This window comes from Echiichthys vipera (assembly GCF_963691815.1).
Source record: "Echiichthys vipera genome assembly, chromosome: X".
Classification (NCBI taxonomy): Eukaryota; Metazoa; Chordata; class Actinopteri; order Perciformes; family Trachinidae; genus Echiichthys; species Echiichthys vipera.
This window is the reverse complement of record NC_139825.1, coordinates 42,178,906-42,186,828: the sequence shown is the minus strand read 5'-3', so window position 1 is coordinate 42,186,828 and position 7,923 is coordinate 42,178,906.

Below are 7,923 nucleotides of genomic sequence, written 5' to 3'. Positions count from 1 at the left end.
GAAATGTAGGATTTCAAAAAATGTTTAATTGTAATGAATCAAAATATAATAAACATTTTATAGAACTTTAGCTATAAAGATAAAGACTACTGCATACAAATAAAATTGACAGACATACTATTCAACACTCTGAATTATATGCTTTCAATACCTGCGTCTCTTCTTTAGGACAACATATATCTGAGCTACTTTTTAACTAAATATACACATATTAATAACAACAGATGATGGGATTGACATGTTTAATTTTCAACGTATGTTTAAAATGAATAGGAAAGTCCATAGTCCCAAAAATGGTAAGCCAACATGACAATAACAAATCCTTTGCATTTATGTACAGCATATTAAAAAGGCATACAAAATATGCACTGAGCAAACAAATCTGAAATGTCAAATATTACAGTTGCGAGTCTTCACATTTCATCATCACATTAACAACACCTTCGCTCATTAATCAGTGGGGACTGCGCAAGGGTGACAACTAACTGAAATCAAATTATGTTGCATCAGGTAACTATGTCTTGGATTAAATGTAATCATTTTGTAATGTAGATTATGTTCATCATCATATCAGACAGTGCTGAATGTGAATTATCTACAAATTATTCAGCGTTATGATCTGATATCCTGTTATGGTATGTTGAATAGTTCATGTCAGAAGGAATTTGTTTAAAGCCAAGTGTCTTTGCTCAAATTATGCTTGGGCAACTAGATGAGATGTATTCACTTGGTTATACTGTGGTGGATACTAATGTTATTGATAGAGTAAATGCACAAAACAATGCTTTTATAACTATTCTCTTTCAGGTTTATATGTAAAATAAATCTATATGGGAGTTGTTTTTGTTTTCCCATTTTACACCATTTCTCCCTTCTAAAGTACACAAAATGACATAAAACACAATTTTTCAAATACAATAATAAAGTTGACTACATATTCTATATTTGATAAGACTGCCCTTTTGTTAAAATAATTACATACAATAAACTTTATAAGGCAAAACTGTTTTATACAACCCTTTTAAGCAGCAACTCCAAGTCTTTCTTGATTTCGGAAAAAGCATAATATCCTTGCATTAAATCATTGTGCAAAACATTCAGAGCTGTCCTAACTATGTGGGTGAACAGAGACTTGTATTAAAGTATAGTGAAGATTGTGTTTAATGGACCTATGTACACTACATTTTTTCATGCAAGATGAAATATGGAATGTCAACTAAGGAGACAGACATTCATCTAAATCTATAAAATATATAAACATGGATAGCATTGTTAACTGCGGAACACAAAAAGGTTGAATTTATTATTCTATTAACTCCACCTAATTTCCTCTTACCAAAAAAGGGCATTCATGTGATGTTGGGGGGACTGGCCAACTTATTCCTCTGAGGCGAAGTGAGCAGCAATAAAATAAAAACTAGCCTGGTTCAAAGAAAAAACTGTTAAAAAATGATGCTGTGAAAAAAAGTGCCCATTTAACATGGGGGTCAATGAGAAATTGCTCTATTATCAAACCTGCACCTAGTGGCCACTCGGTGAACTGCAATTTTTGGCATTTCCTTATTGGATCAACCAGGAAGTCGCTGAGGTTGAGGCTTGGGGTAAACAGCTAGGAATCAAAGAAGTGTTATTCCTTTAATTTTGACTCCAACACTGACAATGGAAAATAGGGTATCGCTACATTGAACGTCACTTTAGGTCCAGATGATGAAAACAAAGTACAGAACTCTTAGTTTTCAAATTGCATACGTATGTGATGTAGCTGAAACATTCATAGCTGTCACAGCAAGTCAGGAAATAACTTGGAAGTTGAGGCAAAATAGGTGGAAACAGACTGTGAATTGGGCATCATCCTGTAATATTGTGGTCATTTGACAACCTGTCGGAATGCTCCATCTGTCCGTTTTAGTTTGCAAACTAGTGGTTGAAGAAAATCTCTATTTAGCTTCTTAATCCAGAAATCTGATATCATAAACAATATCCATTCTAATTCATTCTATAGTCATTCTTTGAGCTGAATATAGAGGCGTTTGAAGCTACAAATTAAACATAAAAAAATACAAAAATCATCATAGAAGAAAAAATCTTCATCGGAACTGCACACACACACCCTTTTGAGTTCAGACCTAGAAAGAAAAGAAAAAACATAGAAATATATTAACCATGGAAAGCGTATTGACCTTTTTGAAATAATTTCAATAAAGCAGCAGCAAGATAGCACATACCTCTGCAAGGGTTGCATAACAATCTAAATTTGTTATTTTAAGAGTAAAAAAGGTTTAAAAGTTTGAATCTGGATGTAGATGTTCATGTGCAAGTTAGTATGGCAGAACACCTGAATGAATCAGGATGCATTGTGCAAAAGTCATGCAAATTGCCAACAACATATTGTTCAAAGGATTTAGAGCACACCTTCATGAGCCTTTTTATTTTAAAACAATCATCTAGTCAAATCAAATCAAATCAGCTTTATTTATATAGCTCCTTTCTTACATGTAAAAATGCAGCCCAAAGAGGTTTACATTAAAATAAAATAAAATAAAATAAAACAAACCCCCTTAACATCCTCACTCCCTGCGCCCTCATTCATTCAACACACACAGACACACAGACACACACACGCTACACCGATATGTATGGATATGGAAAACTAAGAGACAATGAATAAAACAGGAAAGAAAATCAAAAACCTCCTAAAACAACATAAAGGAATGTAAATGTAAATTACTGAGAGCAAAACATAATTTTAACCCGTAAAAGAAGCATTAAAAATAAACAAATGAATGAATGAATGCTTTATTTCAAACATGTTAAAAAATAAATTAGACTTGAAGCACTAGTCATTAAAACCCTTTGTATGTTTGAAAAGGAGCAGGAAGAGGCATTAGCTTATTAGCTCCTACCCCTTCTCCACTTAGTATTAGTACTTAGTAGTACTTAGTAGTACTATAGGATTTCTTACTTCCTGTGTATCCTGTTTTGTTTTTGTTTTTTTAATACGCTCAACAAAACAAACAATAACCAACAAACAACACAATGACCACTTGTGTAAAAATAAAAGAAATGACAAGTATGGCAAAATGTGAGAACCCTAGTGTTTGTCTTACCGCTCTTCCTCCCTGTACCTTGTAAACACCATACGTTTGTACTACTGTTTGAATTTGCTCATGGTTGGACATTGTCTGAGCTCCTCCGCTCGTCTGTTCCACAGTTTCACTCCACATATTGAAATGCAAAAGGTTTTTAAATTTCAGCGTGCATACAGATGTTTTAGTGTTCCCCCCCAGATTATAACCCCCCCTTCTCTCGGAAAAAAACATGCTTGAATATTTACTGGTAACATGTTGTTTGTTGCTCTATACATGATTTGCGCTGTTTGGAAACTGACCAGATCAGTGAGTTTCAGTATTTCTGATTTTGAGAATAAGGGGTTAGTGTGTTCTCTGTACCCAGTGTTATGAATTATCCTGATTGCTCTTTTTTGCAGAATCGACAGTGGTTGTAGTGTAGATTTATAAGTATTGCCCCAAATCTCGCAGTAACTCAAATACGGTAATATCAGTGAGTTGTAAAGAATGTGGAGTGATTTGTGGTCCAGAAAGTGTTTAGCCTTACTTAACACTGATGTTCCGTGACAGTTTGCTTCAGACATGCTTTGTGTGGTTTCCATGTTAGTTTTTCTTTTATAATTACACCCAGAAATGTATTTTCATGTACCCTTGCAATGTCTACCCCGTCTATCTGTATTATTGCTTGAGTGTTCATTTTAAAGTTCCCAAATAACATGAATTTGGAATTTTGTTTTAGATAATTTATTTCTATCAAATCACCTTTTTAATTTACATATTTCTCCAGTGATACACCCCAGAAGCTCCTGTAAATTCTCCCCTGAGCAAAAAGTTAATACTTACTTAAAAGTAAGTAAATTAATAATAATACCTTTAAGAGAAAACGAAAAAACTAAATGATACTAAAAGAGTAAAAGGGTACTTAAAAGCTAAATTAAAAAGGTGAGTCTTGAGCCTGCTTTTAAAAGCATCAACAGATTAAGTGGCCCTGAGGCCCTCCATCAGGATGTTACACAGACGAGGGCCATAATGATAAAATGAGGCTTCACCATAGGTTTTGGTTCTGGGAACAGATAGAAGACCAGTACCGGAGGACCCAAGGGTCCGCGATACGGTTAAAACAGGACTTCTGGCAGCAGAAGATCCCATGCCCATTAAGAAACTTAAAAAAACAAATAAAATAACCTTAAAATCAATCCTGAAAAGCACAGGGATGTGAGTCCGTCTTCTGAGATCAAATCCCTAAAAGCCTCCATTTCAACGCTCGAAGCAAAGCTGGACCACATCCACGCCACAGTGTCCGACCACCCTCAGAAGATAGGCTCCCTCGAGGTAAACACAAATTTACAGGACGAGCGTCTGCTTACACTGGAGGCCGCCTGTGCTGTGCTAACAGCAAGCAACTCTAAGCTGTTTGCTAAAGTCAGCGACCAGGAGTCTCGGAGCTGGCGCAATAACATCAGAGTTATTGGATTACCAGAATCTGTTAAATGTCCGTGGCCTTCTTCACAGAGCTGCTCATGGAGGTTTTCGGGGAAGGCTTCCTGGAATCACCGCCAGAGTGTGACAGGGTTCACCGCACACTAGCTGAGAAACCGAAGCCCACAATGATGGGCAGTCATCATCAGGCTGCACAGGTACCAGGTGAAGGAGAAAATCATAAGCAAAGCCCGGGCAAAGGAGAGGCCAGCTACAATACAGAGGGTCTTTCATCGCCATCTACAAGGACTACGCTCCGGAGATGGTGAAGAAGCACCAGAAATACAGAGAGGTGATGTGGGAGCTTTACAACCTGGGCTTCAGACCTGGGCTTCAGACCTGCGCCGCGGTTCCCCGCAAGGCTGGTCATCACGATAAAGGCTCTCCAAGGTCACAGTGGCGAAAGCCTTCATAACATCCACCCGCACAGAGGTGCCCTGATGACCATGGGAGAGCTGTTGATTTCACTGCAGACGAACCATGTTGATGAACCTCTCATGTTGTCTGGATAACCGTGAGTTGGTGTGGTTTTGACTGTGCAGCTGTGCTATAACAGCACCGGACTGACCAGAGTTTATATATTTTATATTTCTTTTAGACCGCCCTGTTAACAGTTAAGGTCCAGACTGGACAGGACTCACTAAGTGGTCATTTTAACACACTGTGAACATGTTGATTGGAGGTCCGGTGTTTTCTGATGCTTTTTAAATTCCCGTTTCTTCATCCTGTTTATGTGCCTGCTCACACTTTTATGTGAATTCAGTTTGTCTTTGGTCGGCCTTCGTGCCAAGCACTGGAAGCTCGTCTGCATGTGGATTTCAGTTTGTTATTATTTATTTCTTTCACAGCTTTATTTTATTCTATTTAAACATTTTATCACCCACCACCACAGTATTCTTGTTCTCTGTTTGGTCACAGGGCTTTACTGAAGCCTGACACTTTTTATAGTGTGATGTGCAGAGGTGACCTGTATTAATACAGCGTGCATTCTTACGCAGGGTGGAGGGTTTTATAAATGCTTTCTATTCGTCTGAGCTGAGGTGGAAAAATACCCTCGTGGCCGGCCTGCCCAATGGCATCTTGGTGCCCTCTGCTGACTAATTTAATGTCTGTTCTGAAATGATTTTAATACATTTTTTATGTTTTATCTTTACTATTATTCTCATGTGATTTTAAGGGGTCAAACACTGTTTGTTTAGGGAGGAGACCCCTGAAGTTCAGTTTAGTTGTTAGTTCGAGCTAGAGAGCTCAGAATGTGTTTTTTCTATGGGAGTAGCCCTCAGATTGGGCACACTGTTACTGTCTTGTTTATGTTTTTGTTCTGCTTTATGTAAGTTTGGGCCTTTTTTAAATTATTTAATTTTTTTATTTTTTACCCTCCCTGCCCACTTTCTTCCTCCACAACTACGGATTACTTTAAGGTCATGCAGTGTCATTCGAACTTATTATTATTGTTCCTATAAACATCGCTACTGTCGTGATTGGATCAGGACAGTCTCCCTCTCCTTTTTAGCCGTTGTTTTTGTCTCCCTCTGTCGGTGTTTTTCTGTATGTGCTCCCCTTTCTGTTTCTCTGGTTTTGAGTTTGTTTTCCTGGCAGGTGATCGGTGTTAGCATTGATCACCTGCCACTCTGTATATTAAGCCGGTCCTGAGCCTCATTCGGTGCCTGATCATACCCTCTACATACCCAGATGTCTCCCTGCGTACCTGTCCTCTTGTGTCCATTCCTCGTGTTTAGTTTGTATCAGTTCTCTTCGTGTTTTTCCTTTGTCTTTAGTGCACCTTTTGGTAAATAAGTTTATTAAATTTGTTAATACCGTTTCCTGACTTCCGTGTCTGCATTTGGGTCCCATCCCCCATGTATTCTCCGCCACCCCACGTGACAAGCAGGTTATTTACCACAGTCTTTTAAAGTAGCTGTAATTAAACCTCTTCTTAAAAAGCCCAATCTTGATCCAGAGGTACTTGCCAATTGTAGACCTATATCTAACCTATCTTGTCTCTCTAAGATCCTCAAGAAATTTGTCGCAAATCAGCGGTGTGACTTTTTACATAATAATGAGTTATTTGAGGACTTCCAGTCAGGATTTAGAATGAATCATAGCACTGAAACAGCACTGGTAAAAATTACTAACGACCTTCAAATAGCTTTAGACATAAGACTTGTCTATGTACTGGTTTTACTAGATCTTAGAGTGCCCTTTGACACTATTGACCATAACATCCTGTTACAGAGACTGGAGAATCTAATTGGCATTAAAGGAACCGCATTAAGCTGGCTTAAGTCTTATTCATCAGATCGATTCTATTCACCTTATATATGCTTCCCTTAGGAAATATTTTAAGGAAGCACTCCATACATTTTCATTGTTATGCTGATGATACCCAATTACAGGTATATTTATCGATCAAACCAGAAGAAACTCATCAGTTAGCTAAACTTCAGTTGTGCATTAAGTAAACCAAAACCTGCAATTTTCTTTTTTTTTTGCCAACACTCTTTTTTATTGTTTTCATAATACAACAAAGAAATACAAAAATACAATTACATGTTTTGAACGAACATGTCAACCCCCCACCCCGGCCCTTACAAGTTTTCAATTTCTTGGTTGGGAATCAGGTTAGTGAGTTCATAAGAAAAAGTAAATAATTTTACAACAAACATATTTCTGTAGACAGACAGACAGACAAATCTGTCGTCGATACATAGCAGATAAAGGCGTCCCAGATCTGGTGGAAATTATGTTGTTGGTGTTTCATTGTATATGTAATTTTCTCTAAAGGGAGAGTTGAAGACAGTTCAGACAGCCACCTCTTTACACTTGGACTACTGGTGTTTTTCCATGAGTGGGCTATCACTCTCTGCAATTAGTACACTTAAGACTACAAGTACCTGTTGATGTTTTTTTAACTTCAAATTATCTTGATATAGACCAGATATAAACAAACATGGGACTAGGGGGATTTGAGTCTGCAAAATATTTTGAATACATTGTTTTATTTGTTGCCAGAATTTTTGTATTTTCGTACATTGCCAGATACAATGTACCTTTTTCCTTCTCACATTTAACGCAAATATCAGGTATAGCACCGCTATATTATATATACGTTTTTTGGAGTGATAGATGTATGCGTCAACCAGTTGTATTGTTGTACTTTCAGGCGAGTATTAGTAGTTCTTGATTTTGCTTGAGAGCATGCCTCTCCCCACTTTTCTATTGGGATGTCCTCCTGTAGGTCTTCTGTCAATGCCAAATTTTGACTTGAGTGGCTGCTTTAGGAAGACTTTTTATTTTCTAACTGATTTTAGTACAATATTGATGATTTTGATTTGTTTTATTTATATCCTAATATTTTTCCAATTACATTAAGCAG